Below are 11,623 nucleotides of genomic sequence, written 5' to 3' on the forward strand. Positions count from 1 at the left end.
CTAATGCCAACCACTCCGAGAGTGTAGTGGGTGCTTTTTACGTGCCACCGGCACAGGGGCCAGTCAGGCGGTACTGGCAATGACCTCGCTCAAATCTTTTTACATATGCCACCGGCACAGGTGCCAGTAAGGTGACGTTGGTACTGATCACACTCAAATAGTGCCCTTTTGCGTACCACAGGCCACCTATGTATTCACCTATTCACCAGGCATTTGGTCTTATTCCTCAGGCTTTCTCTCACACCCTTCAGTACTGTACTTCTTTCAGTTCAGGGGATCTTGTCTTGTGAGTACTTGATGACTTCCTAGTGCTGGTACCATGGAAACCAATAAAGTGTTGGCATTAGGAAGGGCAGCCAGCTGTAGAAATCATGCTGAAGCTGACATTGGAGCTCAATGCACTAGAATTTATTTTACTGTAAGGTGTAGGTGTGCTTGTATGGTTACAGAGTTTGCTTCTCAACCACTGTGTAGCACCTTGGGGTGTCTTCTACACGTGCGTGTGTGTGTGTAAGTCTTCACATTACATGATAGATTTAAATGATTGTCACTGTAATCGAAGCAACATCATTCAATTCTTATATTCTGCAAGAACATGTTTGGCTATGAGAAAATATTACCTTGCTTGGAAACAGATGAAGATTGACAACAAGAAGGACATCCAACTGTAGAAAATCTACCTCAATAAATTCCATTCACCCATGCAAACTGGAAAAGTAGACGGTACTGCTTAAGAAGAGTGGTCCCGGTGCACGCACTCGCGCACCCGCACTAGCTAGTCGTGACTAGTCGATCCTTACTTTGTTAAAAAAATTATTTACTTTGCTAGATAGTCATAGGATCGACTAATCACGACTAGCTTGCGCGAGTGCGCGCACCGGGACCACTCTTCTTAAGTAGTACCAAAGTGGACATTAAAACGTTATGATGACAACTGATATCAAGTTGTTATGCATGTATGAGAATTAAACTAGCAATTTTTTCTACAGGGAGAGATCTGTCCCAGGCAACATTTCCGCAAGACATCGTATCTATTCTCAACAATGAAGTGAAATATGTAGAGATAAATATATTCTATCTGTATAAATAACTAAAGGTCCACAGTGAATTTATATTGCAGATCAACGAAATAGCCTTCATCTAACATGCCATCTTGGTATAAAAGTGCATGTATTTAGATTACGTTATTGTACAAGGGGCGAGAAAGTAAAAAGTGTGGCGGTAGAAATTTGTGAATTCAGCGAAGTGGTTGTTTTTCAGTAATATATCGCCTAATCATCTATTTCCAACATTAATACCCTTCCATACAAGGCGAGTTGGCAGAATCGTTAGCATGCCGAGCGTAATGCGTAGCCATATTTCGTCTGCCGTTACGTTCTGAGTTCAAATTCCGCCGAGGTCGACTTTGCCTTTCATCCTTTCGGGGTCGATAAATTAAGTACCAGTTACGAACTGGGGTCAATGTAATCGACTTAATACCTATGTCTGTCCTTGTTTGTTCCCTCTGTTTTTAGCCCCTTGTGGGTAGTAAAGAAATAGGTATTTCGTCTGCCCGCTACGTTCTGAGTTCAAATTCCGCCGAGGTCGACTTTGCCTTTCTTCCTTTCGGGATCGATTAAATAAGTACTGGGGACGATATAATCGACTTAATCCGTTTGTCCTCTCTGTGTTTTGCCCCTTGGGGGTAATATAGAAATATATTTCCAACATTAATACCCTTCCATACAAGGTATTCTGCTCAAATGTCTAAAAGTGTCTTGATTACGGTATAATAAATGTCTGTACAATATTTTGAAGCAATATTCTAAATGAATAATCAGTCATGTAAGAATTACCAGTCACTACAGAATAGGATAACGCGGAAATTATATATTTATATAAAAAAAAAAAAGGTAATGGGAGATTACTAGCATTTTTACATCTAGTTGCCTCCCTTGTACATATTCACCAGCTTGCGAAAAGATAGATAATAACTGAACCGACAGGTTATTGAGCAACAGTATTAGAAATTAACAGTTGAAGAGCTATCTCTACAACCCAGTCCGTCCAGCTCTAAGAGGTGTGGTATACATTGAGGCTCACAGCTGCAAAACAGTAATACAGGTTCAATTCCTGTGGCATGGAAAAGATACATGTAATTATCACGTGACTGACCAGACAAGCAGATGTTGCTACACGTCGCTGGTCACAATGCGCTTTGCATTGTTTTAGCCTTCAAATGACGCCACCCCGCTGACTAAGCGAGCAGGCCAACAGAAGAAAGAATGAGAGATAGTTGTGGCGAAAGAGTACAGCAGGGATCGCCACCATCCCCTGCCGGAGCCTTGTGGACCTTTTAGGTGTTTTCACTCAATAAACACTCACAACGCCCGGTCTGGGAATCGAAACCGCGAGTCCGCTGCTCTGACCATGGGGCCGTTGCGCCTCCACACATGTAATTATACTGTGTCCTATCCTGAAAGAAATTTATTTCATATCAAGCTAATACTTTGGATATCACAGTAGAATGCCAACCTTACGACTCGTCTTGTGGCACCTTTGGTCTTCTATTACAAGCCCAAAGCTAACCAAAACCTTGCAAGTGATTTTGGTAGATAGAAAATGAAATAAACCTGTCGCGTGTATCTGTGAGTGCTAATTGCCACACCATCACTTGACAACTGGTGTTGGTTTGTTTATATATATCCCTGTAACTTAACAATTCATCAAAAAAGAGACCGATAGAATAAATACCAGGCTTTGAAAAAAAAATAAAATAAGTATTGAGAATGATTTGTTCAATTAAACCCTTTAAGGAAGTGCCCCAACATGGCCATAATCCAGCGACTGAAACAATTAAAAAAAAAATAACAGAATTTTGGATGAGATTAGTTTGAACTGTTGCAGATTATTGTCTTGTTTTTTAATTTAACATCCATTATATATATATATTTATCTAATATATATATATATATATATATATATATACTACTAATATAGGATGAAGTTTTTTTACAGAAAAAAATTTCATCAAAAGCAAAGTGGCAGCCTATTAAAATACCTTTAAAGGTTAAAATTATAAGCAACTTATAAACAAGGGCAAAAGAAAATTATTTCTATGCCAATATACTGAGAACAGACTTTAAATCATCAATTTCCATGATATACGTTGTGCTGAAATCGAGGAGAGCTAGCCAACAGAATTTTCTAAAAATGTTCGTTATTTCTATATTAAATCAATTTGGGAATTAATCCCATAATAGGATTTTATATTTAGATGTATCTAGGGTACTTATATGTACTCATGACTTTTGCTTCGGCTTTTTTTCCATGGGCGCATGTAAGTATTTTATTTATTTCTATTCGTATTTTCTACTGAAGAGGAAAATAAATCTATTATGAGATTAATTCCGAAATTGATTCAATATAGAAATAACGAACTTTTTAGAAAATTCTGTTGGCTAGCTTTCCTCAATTTCAGCATAACGTATTTCTGTAGTGGGTATAATAATACATGGAAATTGACGATTTAAAAGTCTGTTATCGGCATATTGGCATAGAAATCATTTTCTTTTGCCCTTGTTTATAAGTTGTTTATATATATATATATTACATACATCTTTTACATCACCAAAAAGCTCCTTAGATGCAGTTGATAGCTTTTGTTACTAAGTAACCTAATCAGTAGTGGAGATAATGTTCTGATAGCATTGCAGCTAGAGTCAGAATAATCTAGAAAAAAATTCAAGGAACTCATAAGGCATTTATTACATGCTGTGTAAACAAAGAAATTGTCTCTCTCAGTGAAGGACACATTGCAGATGGTTGAGGATAGTCTGATTATTTCAGAATGTCAGCTCTTTTGACTTTATATTAACTTTCAGAATTTTTGTGTCGCTTGCATTATCGTCTGTCAACTTTGTCTGCAATTCCTTCGGCAAAAGAAACCGATAGAATAAGTCCTGGGGGTGATTTGCTCGACTAAAGGCAGTGCTCCAGCATGGCCATAGTCAAATGACTGAAACCAGTAAAAGAGTAAAGAGTAAAAAGAGAGTAGCCCACCTGAACCCATCTCTGGTTCTCTGATACAAACTTACTGCTTTACAATGAACTTAATTAAAAGCTTCTATCAAAATTTCATTCTAATTAATGTATCAAACTTTTGTTTAATAATGACAAAGATATTTTAGTAAAGTCTGCATTATTTTTCAAAATAAATTTAACCAAAGGCAGTGTATTTCAACTGAAATATGATAACTATGATATGATAAATAACTAAATATGATAACTTCCAAAGATAAGCTGAATCTTATACTAAAACAAAACCTGAAGGATTACTGATAATGCTGGCTCAAACAGGATTTGAACACAGCATTACCACTTCCAACACCTCACAAAATAACAATACATTTGTATAACTCATCACAATTTCAAGATTATTGTTGTTTTAATCCTCACTTCTCCATGCTTGGAATGCGGATTATAGACCATGCTTGGACTGTGGATTATTCTCGAGGATTTACGGTACTTTTTATTAAGCAATGGTGTTTCCTTTTACAAACTTGCTCGGTATTATCTTAGTTAGCTGCTACTTAAGTTTTCTACTCTTAGTTGCATCACACTTGAGTAGCTGACATTATCAAAAGCATCTAGCTGAGATTGTCTGAGAGAAAATATGTACACAAACATCTCAACTGCTGATTGGAATCATCCAACCTTTTCAAGAATAGAGGAATATCTAGTCTAGAAATCTCGGGAAAAAATTGTATAATTTATATTTGTTCATTCATCATAATATCAAAATGTTATTTCAGATATTTCTTTTCTTACTCTCAAGGATTTTTCCTTTTGAAAAATCTCCAGAGAGAAAATAGATGTTTTTCCTGTAACATCACATTTTTTTAATCCATAGAGAAGAACCATCAGATGCCCAAAGCTTTACAACTTCAGTTAGAAGTGGCTGTGTGGTTGAGAAGCTTGTTTTGCAACCCCATGGTTTTAAGTTCAATCCCACTGTGTGACACCTTCAGTGACTTCAAGTGACTTCTGTTATAATTCCAGGTTAACCAATGCCTTGGGAGTGAATTTGGTACATAGAAACTGTGTGGAAAGCAGCAAGTTGGCAGAAACGTTAGCATGCCGGGCGAAATGCGTAGCCGTATTTCATCTGCCGTTATGTTCTGAGTTCAAATTCCGCCGAGGTCGACTTTGCCTTTCATCCTTTCGGGTCGATAAATTAAGTACCAGTTATGCACTGGGGTTTATATAATCGACTTAATCCGTTTGTCTGTCCTTGTTTGTCCTCTCTGTCCTCTCTTGTGGGTAGTAAAGAAATAGGTATTTCATCTGCCGTTATGTTCTGAGTTCAAATCCCGCCAAGGTCAACTTTGCCTTTCATCCTTCCAGGTTCAATAAATTAACCACCTGTGTTATCCAAGGGAAACGCAAAGGCTGATACAACTTGGCACCTGTGACGTCGTAACTCATTTCTACAGCTGAGTGAACTGGAGCCACATGAAATAAAGTGTCTTGCTCAAGAACACAACACGCAGCCCGATCCGGGATTCGAGGTCACAACCTCACGATCATAAACTCGATGCTCTAACCACTGAGCCATGTGCCTTCACACTAGTAGGCCATATGCTTAATTTAATTAGAACAAAGAATTAAAAAAAAGTTTAATCCTGAATTAACTCAGCTGTTATGTAATTAGGTTACCTTATTTATTTCTTTAATTAGGTTATCCTTATTTATTTTGATCAAACAAGTTCTAACTGAAAGTACATCTTGTCTTATCTTTTGTTGTTCCATCTTTCATTCTGTTATCTGGGAACATTTAAAGAGAACCATGCCTTCCTAATTTACTTTGGAATCAGTTAATGCCAGAAGTTGGCAGAGTTTGGCAAAGTTTGGGATTAAAAAAAACAAAAAAAAAAAACAGAACAAAAACAACAACAAAACAGGTGTTTCTTGGAATACATCAATGGAATTAAGCTGGAAAGGAAATTATCACAGTTCAGTGCTTTGGCTGACATTCAATCTAGAGAAGGAATAATAAGAAAAAAAAATATGATAATGATGTGAGACATCCAATGGGCATTATCAGTGTTAACTTTTAAATAGAAAAATTGATAGTTCAAGCAAAAGAAGAAGCTGCTACATAGTTACTCTACTTCCTAGAAATAGCAACCAAAGATCAGCCAGCTCTAATGGGCAAATGCGAATGCTGTAGCAAAATTATAGGCAGAGGGAGGAGACGGCATGTCGATGTCAGAAGTTGTAGTAGTAGTAGTAGTAGTAGCAGCAGCAGCAGCAGCAGCAGCAGCAGCAGTAGTAGTAGTAGTAGTAGTAGTAGTAGTAGTAGCAGCAGCAGCAGCAGCAGTAGTAGTAATAGTAGTAGTAGTAGTAGTAGTAGTAGTAGTAGAAGTATCATCATCATTATCATCATCTTCATCATCATCATCATCACCATCATCATCATCACCATCATCATCATCATCGTTTAACGTCCGCTTTCCATGCTAGCATGGGTGTTAGTGAGAAACAAAACATGTCAATCAAGTCTTTTTTTTGTCTGTGCCATAAATTCTAAAACATAGCTGGGTGGTTAAGAAGAATCTTGCTTACTAACAATAAGGTCTAGGGTTCAATCCCACTGTGTGACACTTTGGACAAGTGTCTTCTATAGCTCTGGGCTGACCAAGGCTTTGTGTATGGATTTAGATTTAGCAGATTAACTGGAAGCAGCCTGTCGTACGTGGGTATGTGCACGACTGCATGCATGTGCACAAATGCAGACGTGCACAAATGCATGTATGTGCACAAATGCATGCACATGAGGGCATGAAGGTTGTCCTTTCTATTTCTCGTGTTGGATTCAGTGAAACAAAAATGGTTTTGTCATGATTACACTCCTAGTGAACAATATACCCCGAAGCTCTGTTCTCTCAAAGTATTGAAATAAAGGATTGTAAAAGTAGGATAAGAGTTAGTGACAGGAAGAGTATCCAGCTGTAACAATATTGCCCCAATAACTACTCATCCGACCTCTACTTAGAAAGAAACAAGAATGTAAAGCAAACAGATACTGTAAATCCTCGAGTATAATCCGCATTTTTTTCCCCCAAATTTAAAGGTCAAAATCCCTAGTGCGTACAATATATAAGGTTAGAAATAAAAATTATTTTCTAAGTAATGTCCGAGTCTCTATTTGCTGTCCGGCAATGTTTATTCAGACGCATTTTGTGATGTCGGGAATGAAAACACCTTAAGCTAAGCCTGAAAGCAATGAAGTCATAAAAGAGTCATCCATAACTTGCAGTAAGCAACATTTATTAAAATAAAAGTATTCAGAACACAGAATAACATGCAGCAAAAACAATTTGCAAACATATTTACATTCCCATATAACAGTTAAGAACATCATCATTATTGTATTATGCATACACGGAAGTGTTTGTTCGACTAGGTGCTGCTGGCTTTATTACGCATGACTCAAGTTAGAGAAGGGGTGCGTATTATACACAAGGTTTAGGTTTTTCAGAGGTATAGCCCCCTAAAAATCTCCTGCGTATTATACTCAAGGGCAGACTATACTTTAGGATTTACAGTACATTTGTTAAATATCAGCTAGTTCTTGCTAAGCCCCAGGTCAATCTTAATCCAGTATACCTGTGATCAAAGGTTTTCTAGCTGTGACCATCGCATCTTTTATTCGGACGGTGTATCGAAGACTATTGTCCAGTATGTTCTTTAATCTTTAAAAACAGCAGGCTGTAATTTGGGTAACATTTGGCTGATATTTCCAGCATGTAAAGTAACCACGTAGAGGTTCCTTTGTTGATTCACTCTTAGCAATGAGTGATAGTTTCCCCCAATGGAAATATGTGTGTAACAGATATTATCAAAGTATATTTCTGAAGACAAGAATGATATTTGTTCTCTGTAGCCAGGTATCTGCATGTGTTTACACTTGGTTTGCCATTATTTGCTGCTTCCTCTCACTTCAGATAACCTTTATGGAATGTGTTCTTCCTCTCTATAATTACCAATTCCTGTCAAGGAAATATGTGGCAGACATCATATCAGAAATGTTGTCAATCAGCTAAAATGATGTTCTTTGTAATATAATGGTTCCACATGTATTTGTAATTGGCCTGTCATTACTAATTCTTTTGAATCTATTGAGGTAGTAGAGAAGATAAATAAAATAGTAGAGAACAGTCTGGAAGGCTTTACATTATCCAGAGCATTATTTTATGATTAGGAGTTCAAATCACTGGAGTCTACTTTGCTCTAAATCTCACTGCCGAGTCAATGGACTATGTTTTATTAAGGGTGGGTTTTTTTTTAACAACCAATTTTTTATTTTTTTTACAATATAAACAGACTATACTGCTGTTTAACCCTTTTGTTACTGTATTTATTTTGAGACGCTCTGTGTTTCTTTCAATAAATCTATATATATAAAGCTGAAGTTGTCTGTGTATGGCAGGTTTGGTAGCCTTCAACTAACACTATCTCCTCCAGACCCTGTGGCGCAAGTTGACCAAAATTGTAAGTATGATAGAAGAAGGCTTGCTCTTCATTCCATAGAAGATAAAATTCAAATCGGACCATGTTAACACCAAAAATTATTTACATCAAAAAGGTGCTTTTTTTTTTCTATGAAAATCCCTATTTTTTACGATTTTTTGACTGCTGTGTCACCATTTTTCGGTGTATTTCAACAAGAAAAATGTTCACTTAAAGAGAATAACAAACTACATAATGCAAAATTTTTACTTTTCAAAAAAATCCAATTCTAAAGGGTCGAAACAAACCCGAGCAATGTCAGGCGATACTGCTAGTTTTAAATATAACAAAGAATTTAGTAAAATAACTTAGTTATCATTCAGCTAGTGTTAGGAACATAAATTGTGACTAAGGTTTGGTGGAAGATTTTAATTCAAAACTTATGCTAACAAGACATTTTACTGCAGAACCAGAGCCGGTTTCAGCTGGGTTGGTAACAAAAGGGTTAAGTATAAACTTTGCACTGAATGTCACAGACAACTAAACTAGTGCTTATCTTTGCTTGCTGCTCTCTTTTGGATTGACTTGTGAAGATAGTGGGTGGGGTGAAAGGGTGGGGGAAGAAAGGTATAGTGCACAAAAGGAGGGTGGGGGCATGAAAGGAATTTGAAATGACTCAAGTAGAAATTGAACAAGCTCAGTTAACACAAGAGTGATGACAGCTGAACAACTATTTAATTCACTGCTCAGGAATAGCTGTATAATTAAGAAGTTTGCATTGCAACCAAATGATTCCAAGGTTCAATCACAGAGCCCTACATCTTGGGGAAGTGTCTTCTACCATAGACTTATGTTGATTAAATACCTATTTCTTTACTACTCACAAGGGGCTAAACACAGAGGGGACAAACAAGGACGGACAAACGGATTAAGTCGATTAACTGGTACTTAATTTATCAACCCCGAAGTGATGAAAGGCAAAGTCGACCTCAGCAGGATTTGAACTCAGAACGTAATGGCAGACGAAATACTGCTAAGCATTTCACCCAGCGTGCTAATGTTTCTGCCAGCTCATCGCCTTTGTTGATTAAATACCTTACAAGTGAAATTTGGTGAAATGAACTATAAGAAGTGCCATTATGTAACATCATCTTGATTTAACATCTATTTTCATGCAGGCATGGGTTGGATTGTTTGACAGGGGCTGGTGAGACCAGGAACCACACCAGGCTCCATTTGTCTGTTTTGGCATGGTTCCTATGACTTGATGCCCTTCCTAATGCCAACCATATTACAGAGTGCACTGGGTGCTTTTTGCATGGCACCATTGGTGTCACCAGGTAGCTTGCCAGACAAAGACCACTCAGCTGAGAGAGGAATGGAAGCAAGAGTAAATTAAAAACCTTCTCTCAAAGTTTGATGTCAATTTGTGTTGCAAATACCAACTTAATAATGACTAAGTTATATTATTGAATTCTTCATTATTTTCCAAATTAATTGAAACAGAGGTAAAACATTTCAGGAAAAATATGGTAAATGGGTTAATGTGCAAAGGACAAACGAAATGGCCAAAGGTGGGGCAACAGAAACCTGAAAAAAAAAGTGGGACAAGTGAATAATCTACAATCAATTCAGCTTTCTATAGTCAGAAATAGTTAAGTTATGGAAATGTTGAGTAGCATTATGAATATTCTCTCATACTTTCCTGATGATTTATGAATATTCTCACATAATATTCTAATGAATATTACCAAGAGGAAAATTCTAGAATGAAAATGAGATGCTTGTATCACTAATATATGGTAAAAATTTAGCGCAAATGGTAAAAACATAGTGTTGTTATCAAGTAAATGTAATACAATTGTATGAAAGCTTTAAATAAGTAAAACTCCATGAAAAATAAATGTTTGTTGAACCAAAGTGATAACATTTGATTGTAGAAATTAATATTGATGATATAGGTTTTTGTTGTTGTTGTTGTTGCTGTTGCTGTTGATGTTGAGCGTAGTGGTCTTCGTCCTCTTGGGAGAAGTCTGAAACGTGGTCCTTTGCTATTCGTAAGACCTGCAGAAGAGAAAGCAGGTCAACCCCCGACACCGAGAGCATCAACGGATGGATGAATGCACATCCAGGCTCAGCGGTTGCGTAGGAAGTCGGGGACAAGAAACAGGAAGAAAGAGTGAGAGAAAGTTGGGGCGAAAGAGTACAACAGGGGTCGCCACCACCCCCTGCTGGAGACTCGTGGAGCTTTACGTGTTTTCGCTCAATAAACACACACAACGCCCGGTATGGGAATCGAAACCGTGGTCCTCCGACTGCGAGTCCGCTGCCCTAACCACTGGGCCATTGTGCCTTCTGTTGTTGTTGTTGTTGTATTGCACCAGCTCAGCTCTGATTGAGCATTCTGACTGAGTACTAATATAGTACACAAATAGTTGGCTGAATAACCAAATGAACCACCAAAGGATCCTCCGTATGGTCATTCTGCCTACCACAATTTCAACCAAATCTCCTTCAAATTCTACCCTTTATCTTGACTCTTTGCCTGTCCTGTGTATCACAAGTGATTCACACAACATATTTCTCTGACATCCACACATCATACATGATACACGTTCCTAATTATTTTAGAACCACCAGAGTAGATTAGGACTTTACAATTAACTAAAATCTAAAAACAAGCATGGAATTTGGGACAAATTTATGAAAATACTTTGGATGGACAAGGGGTTAAAATGGATGGCGCAGGAGTGGCTGTGTGGTAATTAGCTTGCTTACCAACCACATGGTTCTGGGTTCAGTCCCACTGCGTGGCACCTTGGGCAAGTGTCTTCTACTATAGCCTCGGGCCAACCAAAGCCTTGTGAGTGGATTTGGTAGACGGAAACTGAAAGAAGCCCATCATATATATGTATATGTGTGTGTGTGTGTGTGTGTGTTGTGTGTGTGTGTGTGTGTGTGTGTGTGTGTGTGTGTTTGTGTGTCTGTGTTTGTCCCCCAACATCGCTTGACAACCGATGCTGGTGTGTTTGTGTCCCCGTAACTTAGCAGTTTGGCAAAAGAGACTGATAGAATAAGTACTAGGCTTACAAAGAATAAGTCCTGTGGTCGATTTGCTCGACTGAAGGCG

The sequence above is a fragment of the Octopus sinensis genome, linkage group LG11, assembly GCF_006345805.1.
Source record: "Octopus sinensis linkage group LG11, ASM634580v1, whole genome shotgun sequence".
NCBI lineage: Eukaryota > Metazoa > Mollusca > Cephalopoda > Octopoda > Octopodidae > Octopus > Octopus sinensis.